This window comes from Mastomys coucha, unplaced genomic scaffold (assembly GCF_008632895.1).
Source record: "Mastomys coucha isolate ucsf_1 unplaced genomic scaffold, UCSF_Mcou_1 pScaffold22, whole genome shotgun sequence".
Lineage (NCBI taxonomy): Eukaryota > Metazoa > Chordata > Mammalia > Rodentia > Muridae > Mastomys > Mastomys coucha.
In genome coordinates this window covers 255,600,116-255,612,810 of record NW_022196905.1, presented here as the reverse complement: position 1 = coordinate 255,612,810, position 12,695 = coordinate 255,600,116, and positions in this window count along the sequence as shown.

Genomic DNA, 12,695 nt, shown 5'->3' with positions numbered 1-12,695 from the left:
ACTACAAGCCCAGTACTCAGGGGGCTGAGGCAGGAGGATTGCTGTGAGCTCGAGGCCACTTTGAGCTACACAGTGGATTTCAGGCCAGTCAAGACAGAAGGCCCTGTTTTTAAAAACAAAATAAGTAAAATAAATAAATAGGACTGGGGGTGTATCTCAGTTGTCAGTAGAGTGTTAGTCTAGCATGCACAAAACCCTAGATTGGTTCTCAGGCACTACATCACTACCTAACCCCACAAGGTGGTAATCCTTGCACTAAGGAAGTGGAGGCAAGCAAACTTAAATTCAAGGTCATCTTTGGCTGTGCATTCAAAACCAATTTGTAGTATATGTCTCAAAGAAAGAAAGGAAGAAAGAAAGAAAGGAAGAAAGAAAGAAAGAAAGAAAGAAAGAAAGAAAGAAAGAAAGAAAGGAAGGAAGAAAGAAAGAGAGAATTTTTAAGGAAATACCCCCTCCCTCTTCTGAAATAGCCCTGCTGAAGGCCTCTTCTCTGGTCTTTGACGCTTTCTGGCCTTTGCTTTGGGAGGCCATACTGGGAGAGGACACAAACCCTCAGCATCCTGAGGAGAGCCCCTCCTAGGATCTCAGGAAACAAAGCTCCCCAGAGTGATCCAGCCACCGTGGGTTCCACCCACACCACAGGCCACTCCAGAGTCCCAGACTAAATCTGGTCATCCCTGGCCTTCAGTTCCCACACCTACCTAGGAGAGACTCACATCAGATGGACCAATGTGACCACTTGGAGACAAAGAAAAAAAGTCCCCTTCTGTCATTGTTAGGGAGGAGCTCTTCCACAACCTCTTCCTCATCTCCAGTCTCCTGCAAGTCAAACCTCTAACATCTGCAGCTGGGCTCAGGAGATAGTAAAATTGCTTTGAACAAGAGTTCAAATCCCCAGAATTCACAAACATTAACTCAGTAGCAGGTGACTATAATCCCAGTGCTCCTGCTGCGAAATGGGAGTAGAGAAAAGAAAAATTCCCCCATGAGACCACAGGGGAATGGCATCCACGGTGGCAATACACAAGACTCTGCGTCAAGCAAAGTGGAAAACAAAACAAGATTGACCTCTGACCTCTACACAAGTGCTGTGGTGTGCGCATGCGTGCATGAAGGTGTACACAAAGACACCATGCACACACAAGCAGCAGCAGCTCTCTCTGCCTCCTATGAGGCGGCGCTCACCCCGTGAGTGAACGCAAATGTGTTTGACCTACGTTGAACCGTATAGTGAATGGCACAGAAAGTTCTTAGCATCCCTGAGATGGGACTATTTGCTAATACCAGCTCTTGAATGCACACTAAGAACAGCCTGGGAAGAGGAGGAGACAGGTCCTAGCTTGCCTCCCTCACTATGTAAAACACTTAGCCAGTGGTGGTAGCACAAGCTTGTAAGCCCAGCACTTAGGAAGGCTGAGGCTGGAGGGCCATGAGTTAGCAGCCAGCCTAAGCTACATGTCTTCTAAAAAACTCCCATTCTCTCTGCGCTGGAGATGGGCAAAAGTTTTCTCTGTTCCTCAGGGGAGACACCGTTAGGCTGGAAACTGAAAATTCATTACCTTCCCACAATTCGCTGATATTTTATTCAAGTGCCAAACTTCAACATGCTTGTAGAAACCATTGACCAATAAGAGAAAGCCGAATCCCCAAACCGCTGATATCAGAATATGGGTGTGGAGGGGTGGAGGTGATGATCAAGAACCATCCTCCAAAGCCAGGTGGTGGCGCACGCCTTTAATCCCAGCACTTGGGAGGCAGAGGCAGGCGGATTTCTGAGTTCAAGGCCAGCCTGGTCTACAGAGTGAATTCCAGGACAGCCAGCGCTACACAGAGGAAACCCTGTCTCAAAAAAACAAAAACAAAACAAAACAAAAAAAAATCCTCCAACCTTTTTAGGGGTGGGTCCACGAGAACCTTTGTTGAGCTCTTGCTATCTGTGGGCCTAAGCCAGGTAATGGGTTATTAGTAGCTGTTATTGTCAGTCACAGTGGCCCCTAACCTCCTGAGACCTGCAAAGATGCTCTCAGCATGCATTCCTGCAGATAAGGACACAGAACGATTGAATGACCTGTCTAGGCACCCAGCTAGTCAGGATGGGCTCAGAGCCCAGGAGCCGTGCAAAAGTCAGACAGTGACCACATTGTGCTTGGGGCTAGATGAAAGAGAAGCACCTAACCTGGAGAAACAGAGTAAGCATGACACCGGGCATGTGTCCCTGCTCCAAGAGGGAATGCTTTCTGGCCAGCCAGGCAGTGATGTGAAGTGCCTTCACTTCCAACCATCAGGAGACAGAAGCAGGCAGATCTCTGTGAGTTCCAGGCTACCCTGGTCCACAGAGCCAGTTCCAGGATAGCCAACACTACATAGAGAAACTCTGTCTCGAAAAGCAAAACAACAAAACAAACAAACAAAGAATACTTTCTGTTCTTGCAGAAGGTCTGAGTTTAGTTCCCTGGATCCACATAAGGCAGCTCAAAACCACCTGCCACTCCAGTTTTGGGTGATCCAATGCCCTCTACTGGACTCGAAGAGCACCTGCACTCATATGCACCGCATAAAAACAGACACACACCCACATCATTGGAAATAATACATTTTCTTAAAAAGGAGGTGTGTGTGTGTGTGTGTGTGTGTGTGTGTGTGTGTGTGTGTGTGTATGTAGGGATCAGGTAAGGGGCCAGAAGCTCAAGGGAAGGTAAATTGCCCACAAATAGATGAAGGGTTAGAAGGCTGTTTGACTCATCCAGAAAACTATAGACATTTGTCAGGATGCAGAGGCCGTGGGCAGAGGCCTGCGTGAGGTGTGTGGTCAGTGCCCTGAAATGCAAGCTGGAGTAGTGGAGAGTGACCTCATGGAGTGGGCACAGAGTGATTTGCACGTGGCATTTGCACAAGGTCCTTGGCCCTATAGCATGGTGTGGCCAAGGGTAGCAGCCACATAAGGTTTTGGGAAGGCAAAATGGTCCAAGTCCAAATCACTGGGTGAGTTAGTCTGCGTCAACAAACTGCTCTTTGTGTCTGGGACAGCTGTAGACTTCCTCTCCTGATTCAGGGCCCAGGCTCCAGCAGAAAGGTGACTAAGCCGCATTTAGCCCAGACACGCTCAGTGCAGTCACTGGGTTGATACCTTAAACATTAAGTAGAAATGTCATGGCAGCAGCAACTGGCGCCCGGCAGCAGGTCCTGTAGTTACACATTCTGTTGGTTTCGGTTTGCTCTCCATGCCAGCCCAGAAAGCCATCATCTTTAGAGAACGGAAGTTAAAGCTCACAGTGAGTCAGCTGATGAACTTGAGAGAGCCAACCAAGATTCAAAACTAAATCTGAGCCGGGCGGTGGTGGTGCACGCCTTTAATCCCAGCACTTGGGAGGCAGAGGCAGGCGGATTTCTGAGTTTGAAGCCAGCCTGGTCTACAGAGTGAGTTCCAGGACAGCCAGGGCTACACAGAGAAACCCTTCTCAAAAAAGAAAAAGAAAAGAAAAAGAAAAAGAAGTTCAAGGCCAGCTTGGGCTACAGGAGACTGGGAGAGGGCAGAGAGATGGCTCAGCATAGTCTCACAGAGAACCTAGGTTCAGTTCCCATCACCCACTTGAAAGCTCACAGCCATCTGTAGCTCATAACTGGAGGAGTTCCTCTTCTGTCCTCCAAGGACTCCGGACTCATATGTAGTGCACAGACATATATGCAGGCAAAACACTCACATACATAAAAATAAAAAGTATTAAAAGAAAAGTGAAAAGCAAGCCTAACTCAAGATTGACTTGCTCGGCACTTCTGCGTTGCTCCTCAGTCCTCTGGGAATGCTGGGAGCCGTCACAGATACTGAGATGTTTTCCTGAGACAGGCCTCAGAAAACTCTGAATCCTATCTCTGTCATCTTTAGGCAATACTACCTTTTGGGTTTAGTTTAGAAACAGTGAAGCAGAGGCTCAAGATATCCCAAGAAAACCCAACAGGGTGGTGCTTGCCTGTGATCCTAGCTCCTGGGAAGCAGAACCCAGAGGATCATCTAGACTTCTAAGTCATCCCTGGCTATACAGTAAGTTCCAGTATGGCTTGAATTACTTGAGACCTTGTCTCAAAAATAACTTTTTATTTTTATTATTATTATTTTTTTGGTTTTTTTTTTGTTTGTTTCTTTGTTTTGTTTCTGTTTTTGATTTTTGTTTTTCGAGACAGGCTCACTCTGTAGACCAGGCTGGCCTTGAACTCAGAAATCCACCAGCCTCTGCCTCCCAAGTGCTGTGATTAAAGGTATGCGCCACCACCACCCGGCCCAAAAATAACTTTTTTTAAAGATTTATTTATTTTATGTATATGAGTACACTGTTGCTGTCTTCAGACACACCAGAAGTGGGCATCAGATCCCATTATAGATGGTTGTGAGCCACCATGTGGTTGCTGGGAATTGAACTTGGGTCCTCTGGAAGAGCAGTCAGTGCTCTTAACCACTGAGCCATCTCTCCAGCCCCCTCAAAAATGATTTTTAAAAGGCCAAGCTCAATGGCTCACACCTTTGGTCCCAGCACTCGGAAGACGGAGGCAGGCAGATCTCTGTGAGATCTCAAGGAGAGCCTGGTTTACAGGGTGAGTTCCAGAACAGCCAGAGCTATTACACAGAGAAACTCTGTTTCAAAAAACCAAAAAAATTTAAAAATATAAAAATATTACAGAGTTTCCTTACAAAGGACAGATACCCCCAAAGAATCTCCCTTTCCACACTAACTTTGAGACCTGTACAGATAACAAAAGAAACAGAAGAGTGTGTGTCCTCCACTCTACTAAGGACTTTGATGAAGTAGTAAAGTCCCTGCTAGGGAAGGGCACATGAAGTTCAGGGACATGTCCAGTGACAATCTCTTTTGCATAGCTCATAAAATGACATGCAAATCCTGATGCAGACCAGGCAGGCAGGGTTCCTTCTGGAGAAGCTTACCTTTGCATCCAGTGGTACAGTATGTATTCAAACAAGTTAGCTTGCTAAAATAAAAGAAAGCCCTGGTTCAGAGCTTGCCAACTCCCCTGGTGTAAATACTCCCACTGAGACTCATTAGGAGCTATTGAGTTCATTGCTGAACAGGAAGTTCAGAAGAGATGCACCCCACAGCCAGATGTGATGGTACAGGTCTGTAATCTCAGCTAAGACAAAGGCAGAGGCAGGAAGACTAGGAGTTTGAGATCTGTGTGGACAACATCAAGAGTTCAAGGCTTACCTGGACTGTGTCACACGGCCATGTTTCAAAATAAAGAGAGCTGGGGGGGTGTAGGTGCATGGTAGAACCTTCGCATGGCACACATAATCCCCAGTATCCCCATGAAAGCAATGAATATAGATGCACCCTATTCTGATGTATAGAGTGGACCAGAGCTCAGCCAAACATACCAAACCCAGTATCTGGACTACCACATCTGGAATATTTCCCTTCTGGCCATTCTACAGAGAAAGCTTGGTAAATTCTACAACAGACACAAATAATTCAAGATGAATTCAGTCATCTGAATCAGAAACAAAGATTATAACAAGGCACACTTCTTTAATCCCAGCCCTCAGGAGGCAGAAGTAGGAGGATTTTTATGAGTTCAAGTCCAACCTGATCCGCACATAGCAAGTTCCAGCAGCCAGGACTACATAGCGAAACCTTCCAAAACTAACAAGCAAAAGAATATAAGACTTGGGGCTGGAGGGAAGGCTTGACAGTCAGAGCACATACTGCTCTTGCTGAGGGTTGGAGTTCCATGCCCAGCACCCACATCAGAAGGTTCACAGCCACCTGTAACTCCAGCTTCAAGTGTGTCTGATGCCTCTGGTCTCTGGGGATACCTACACCACACAGACACACATGCATAGACATAATTAAAAATAACAGGAATACATCTAAAAAAGAATATAACATTTATTATTGCTTTATAGATCATACTCTCTTATTTGTATTTTGCGTGGGGTACATGTATGTGGTGTGTGTGTGTGCACGTCAGAGAATAAGTTGTGGGAGATATTTCTCTCTCTTTATCATGTAGATTCTGGGGAATGAAAGGTTATCAGGCTTGGCAGCAAGCACTGAGCCATCTTGGTAACCCCAACATAATCATATATATATATACATATGTGTGTGTGTGTGTGTGTGTGTGTGTGTGTGTGTATAAGATTTGGTTCTGTATTTAACATGTGTAAGGATGTTTCTCCGGCAGGTATGTCTGTGCACAATTTACACATAGTATAAGATCCAGAAAGCATATGTGATCCTTTTAGAGTAGTTGCAGGCAGTTGTGAGATACCATGTAGATGCTGGGAATCAAACTCTGGCCCTCTGGAGAAATTGTAAGTATTCTTAACTGTAGATTCCTCTCTCCAATCCCCAACATTATCTTTTTTTTTTATTGTTGTTTTTTGTTTTTTTGTTTTTTGAGACAGGGTTTCCCTGTGTATCCCTGGCTGTCCTGGAACTCGCTCTTTAGACCAGGCTGGCCTCGAACTCAGAAATCCCCCTGCCTCTACTTCCCAAGTGTTGGGATTAAAGGCGTGCGCCACCGCTGCCAACATGACCTTTTTAAAATAGCTGTTTGACAGCCTGCTTGTAAAGTGTCTGCAGAATTAATAGTCAACCCTCATGACTTGCTGAGGTCATTCTAGCACATGGTTGCATATTTCTTTAGGGTCTGACCTAAAGCAAGTGTTAGGTTGATCTCTTTCATTCACTCATTCATTCATTTGATTTCATTAGATTCCTATTTTTGTTGGGTGTTGCTTTTTGAGAGAAGGTCTCATTTCCTAGCCTGACCTTAAATTCACCATGTAGCCAAGGATGACATTGAGCTCCACCTCCCAAGTGCTGCAATTACAGGTGTGTATCTCCGTGCTAGCTTCCGTGACGCTAGGAATCAAACCTAAGGCTCCATGAATGCTAAGCAAGCACTTTACCACCTGTGCTATTCACTGATCCCTAGACACCGACTTCTCAGTGCTCATTTGAGTACCATGGACTTTGTCAGATACCATCCCCCTTAAATTCACCGTTATCTGGGGAAACTAGACCGAGAGCACCATTCCTTGGAAAGAGCCTTCCAAGAAGTAAACAAATTGGTGCCCCTCCTGGCCCCTGCTGTGGGTGTCCTTGGTTGATGAACCAAAAAGTGGGGTGGTCACAGCTCCTTTCTCCCGGGTTAAAGAAACTCCAAAGGACCCCATGTCAGGTTCATTTGGCCTTCCCCAAAAGAACTAGCCTTTTCTCACTCCCCCTTGTTAGTCTGATTTATTTTTTTTTACACTTGTTTGTTTGTATACATCTGTATATGGACATATGGATGCTACCATGTGGGTTCTGGGGACCAAACGCACTTGACTCTGATACTCAGAGAGTCATCTGACTTGCCACCCCTCCCACACACCCCTGCTTGTGTTTCAGAAGCCATATTGACACAGTCCTTAGAATGTCCTTGTCATCTAACCCTACTTCCTGAATCCCATCCCTTTACCTTTACCTGGGGTGTGGCCCCTGTCGACACAGCATCTCCACAGACCTGGTACAGATTCGGATCATTCTGAACGTTCGGGACAGATCCCCCTTTGTGAAGGGCAGGCCACTGTCCTCCCTCACTCTGCTTGCGACCTCCGCCTCTTGAATGTTACCGGCACCTCCAAGTCGTGACAAACAAAAGGATGTCCAGACATTTCTAAATGTCACCTGCCTTAAAGGGAGATGTTCCCATTGCTTTTGGTGGCTCCTTGGTGGTGGCTACCCTTGTGCCAGCTACTTTCTGTTCAGCCATTTTGTGGTTCACGGGCTGAGGAATTCATACTCATGCTGTGGTAATTTCCTCATAGAGGAAACCACTCGGAGGAGCTGGGAGCAAATGCCTTCACAACCAAATTTATCTCAGTGTTGACAAATGTGAGGGCCAAAGGATGTTAGAACATGCAACATGAAAGAGGCCATGTTTTGGGTGCCTGTTTAATAGCAGCATGCCATGTGCATAAAAAAGATCAGACACTGAATGCAGGCAATGAGATGGGTGTCCCAAAGAGGTTCCAGTTTCTAAGTACCCACAGTGCTCTGGGTTTAGTGGAATTCTCTGGAAGCCTTGTCTGAAAACTCTCTCGCTGAAATTGCATGAGTCTGCAGAGTGTTCCAGAACCTCGTTTCTCACAAGCGTCAGACACCCGCTTAACAGAACATACACTCTGTGTCCATGGCATTTAATCTACTTATCAGATAATAAAACGCACCTATTTGCTCTTCCAGTATAGTGGAGGTCCATTTGCTTCCTGGAGCCTGGATCTCCTCCTCCCTGCTTCTCCTGGGCTGCTGGGAGGCCCATGTCATTTTCAAGGTGACATCAGTGGACAGAGAGGACAGGAAGGGGTAGGAGCATGATTTCATATGTATCGACCTGTGCCTGTGACTGTGAACAGAATGTTGACTGTACTGTGTCCCTCCCCATCTTCTCGGGCTTCAGGGACCAAGAGGTCAAGGAGAGAACATGGAGTGCCATCCCTTCCCCACATCGTGACGTCTGAGGACTTAAAGAAAAATCACTACAGAAGATTGAGTCTTGCTTTGGAATTCTCATTGCTTACAATCAATAGATATATTGACTGATTCCCTCTCTCTCTCTCTCTCTCTCTCTCTCTCTCTCTCTCTCTCTCTCTCTCACACACACACACACACACACACACACACACACACACTTAAAAATAAAATTAAAAACAATAGAAATATAAATGCTACTGAAGTATTTTGTTTGTTTCTTCTGCTCTTGGTGCTGGGGGAGTGAACCCAGGGCTTTATATGCCCTGAACACTAAGCCTCTACCCACAGCCCTTGAAGCATAATTTCACAAGGAATAAACCACACTCATTGGAAAGAGCAGGTGAAGTTGGGTGATTCCTGGGCCATGTGACCATGACCTCAGTTAGAGCACCCCACACCCCAGGGAAGTCTCTCTGCCTCCTGCACAGCTGACCCCATCACCCCTTCCCTGTTTCTCAAATATACTACAGGCAGAACCAACAGGTACATGCCTTTGGACTCTGACTTTGTCTCAGAATAGAGACCGAGACGGAGCTTGCTGGCTCCTGTGTTGTCAGTCCTTCTGGATACCAAGGAGTCTATTTGTAGTTGCTCTCTCCCTCCCTCCTTCCTTCCCTCTCTCCCTTCTTCCCTCCTTCCTTTTCTCATTACTTGCTCTCCCTTCTTTTCTTTCCGTTCCTTCTCTCATTTCTTCCTTCCCTCCTTTCCCCATTAACTTTTCAGGTACTTCTCGAACACAGAATGCAAACATCAAGCACTGATGACTTTTTTTTGACACAGGGTTTCTCGGTGTAGCCCTGGCTGTCCTGGAACTTGCTCTATAGACCAGACTGGCCTCAAACTCAGAGATCTGCCTTTCTCTGCCTCCCAATTGCTTGCTCTGCCATCACCCAGCCTTCTTCTATCTATCTATCTATCTATCTATCTATCTATCTATCTATCTATCTATCTATCAGTTTTTCAAGACAGGGTTTCATTGTGTAGCCTTGGCTTTCTTGGAACTCTGTTTTGTAGATGAAGCTAGGTTTAAACTCACAGAGCTCTGTCTGCCTCTGCCTCCCAAGTGCTGTGATTAAAAGTGTGCCACCACCTTTAATTACTTTATTTTAATTATTTTATTTTTATATTTATTTTATTTATATTTATTTTATACTATTTAGTTTATTTTAATCTTTTTGAAGAAAAACCTCTGTGTGTCTTACATTAATGGCCTCTCTCTCTCTCTCCTCTCTCTCTCTCTCTCTCTTCCCCCCCTCAGCAGCCTTCTCTGTGGATGCTGCTCACACTGACCAATTCGCACGTAACCTCCTTTCCACCTCCATCCACTCTGAGTCAGTTTCTGAGAGGTAAGGAAAGGAAGGTTTAAAGGGTAAGCGTGCTTCGCATGTGCCTGTTCTTCCAGACTCGCCCCGCTCCTTCACCGACTCCTCTACACAGTCTTTAGCTGAGCAAGGGCAACAACGCTAACTCATTTTGCGTATTAAGACTGAAGCATCTGGCAGTCACCTTTAATCCCAGCACTGGGGAGGCAGAGGGAGGCGAATCTCTGAATTTGAGGCCAGCCTGGTCTATAGAACAAGTTCCGGAATAGCCAAGGCTACACAGAGAAACCCTGTCTCAGGAAAAACAAAAAAATGAAAAACAAAACAAACTAATAATGATAATAATAATAATAGTAATGAAGAGGAGAAGAAAAGGAAGAAGAAACAGAAGGAGAAGAGGAAGAAGCAGAAGCAGCAGCAGCCACTGAGGCAAGGTCTGGAGGTTGCCCACCATATAGGAAGCCCTAGATTTGATTCCAAGTATTTTGTAAATCTGGTATAGAAGTGCATGTCTATAGTCTAAGCGCTCAGGAAGTGAATATAGGTGGATGGGGAATTCAATCTCATCATCCGAACAACCTTACCGAACAACAAACGTCCATCAACCTCAGCTATGTAGGAAGTTGGAGGCCAGTCTGGGCTACTTTAGAAAAAAGAAGCTTAGGTATTCAAGACAGTAGAGGAAGTCCATCCAGGAGGCAGGGATAGCAAGAACTTTTGGAAGGAGGTAAAATTCTCTCTCCACGCTCCTTAGCTGGATAGAACCAACATGTCTTTCTCTTTCTATGTCTCTGAAACCAGGTTCTTGTGACAAGAGACAATGTGTCTCACAAGGAACTCAAGACAAAGGCTTAGGAGTTAGTCAGTCTTAATAAATGCGCAAAGTGTGTGGGGTCTCAAGCCTTGCTCTCCTTCACCTTCATGAACATGTGCCCACATACCCAGTGAGGGGGAGAAGGGGGAATATTTTCTTAGAGCTCCTAGGAGCCTTGCCTCTAGATGCAGGGAGATGTCCAGAGCCACAGAGAAGGCAAGATCAAGAGGTGTGATGCATAGTAGGACAGAAAACCAATCAGAGCAGCTTTAACAAAGGGAAGGCGTGGCTTACACAGCCTCACAGAGCCTCAGTGGCCAGAAGCACAGATCCAGGGGCCTTCCTTCTGTCTCCCTGTCAGACTGGCCTTCCCTGCAGTGTGGCCTTGGCATTCTACAGAGGAGTTCAAACTGACCTAGGGTACTTTTGGCTCAGTTCCAAGGAAAGGATTTGCTTGGCCCAGCTTGGAGCCAATGCCCACTCCAGCCAGTGTCTGAGCTGCATTGTGCAAGTATGGTTGGTGGTGACTATCCTTTGGAGATGCACAGTAAAACCCTGTCTTGAAAAACTGATAGATAGATAGATAGATAGATAGATAGATAGATAGATAGATAGATAGATAGAAGAAGGCTGAGTGATGGCAGAGCAAGCAATTGGGAGGCAGAGAAAGGCAGATCTCTGAGTTTGAGGCCAGTCTAGTCTACAGAACAAGTTCCAGGACAGCCAGAGCTACACCGAGAAACCCTGTGTCAGAAAAAAAAAAAAGTCATTTCATGTGGAGATGAGCTGGGTAGACCTGACCCCTGAAACTCCCAAAGAGGTATACTAATACATATAGTTGCTGCTTCTCCCTTCCTGCAATCCAGTCTAGTACATGCTTTTATTTTATTCCTTTCTTAGTTTGCTTAGTTTTATAATGCTGGGGATTGAATGCAGGGCCTTGCCCATGCTAGGCTAGTATTCTACCATGAGATAGATCCCCGCATCTGGCTTTCTCTACGTGAGCTATGACATCATGAGCACAGACCAATAAAATTGCTGACAAGGACAAAGAAAGGGAGCAGGGGTAGAATACATTCTGAACCGTGTGTGTGTGTGTGTGTGTGTGTGTGTGTGTGTGTGTGACTGTTAATCTTGATTGCCAACTCTGAGCATCTAGAATCATCTAGGAGGTAGATCTCCCGACATGTCCTTGAAGGGGTTTCTAGATTCAGTTAACTGAGCCTGGATGATATGCCCTGAATGTGGGAGCACCATCCCATGGCTAAGATGCTGGTCTGAATAAAAAGGAAAAAGTAAACTGAGTGTGTGAGTGTGTGCTCTCTTGCTCTGTGTGTGAGTGTGTGTGTGAGTGTGTGTGTGTGTGTGTGTGTGTGTGTGTGTGTCTGGTTGTCTCTCTTTATCTCTCTCTGTATCTCTGTCTCTCTCTGTGTCTGTCTCTCTGTCTCTGTCTATCTATCTGTCTATCTGTCTCTGACTCTCTCTCTGTTTGTCTCTCTGTGTGTCTGTCTCTGTCTCTCTGTCTCTCTGTCTCTTTCTCCTCCCTGACCATAGATACAATGTGATCTGCAGCTGCACGCTTCTGTCACCATTCCCTCCTTGCCTTGGCCAACTATCCTCTCCAACTGTGAGCCCCGATAAACTCTTCCCTCCTTAAGCTTCTTTGGTTACTTTGTCTCAGCAACAGGAAGCAAGAGGAAAAGTGACTAATACACAGGGCCCCAGGGTGGCACCAAAGTCAAGATCTATCTTCTTCCATCTCTCAATTGCAGAGATTACAGGAGTAAGGCTACCACCTTCGCCATGTTGTTAATAGAACTAACTCAGACTGGCAGTACTTACTGTGTACTGGGCGGTTCTATAAATGATTTGCATATATTTGCTCATTAATTAAATTAAATAAATCCCTACAGAGTCAATGAAAAATATGAGATGAAGAAACTGAGGCAAAAAGAGGCTAAACAGCTTGAATTGGACCAAAGTGGTTTCAGACCCATTCTCTCTCTCTCTCTTTTTTTTTTTTTTTTTTTT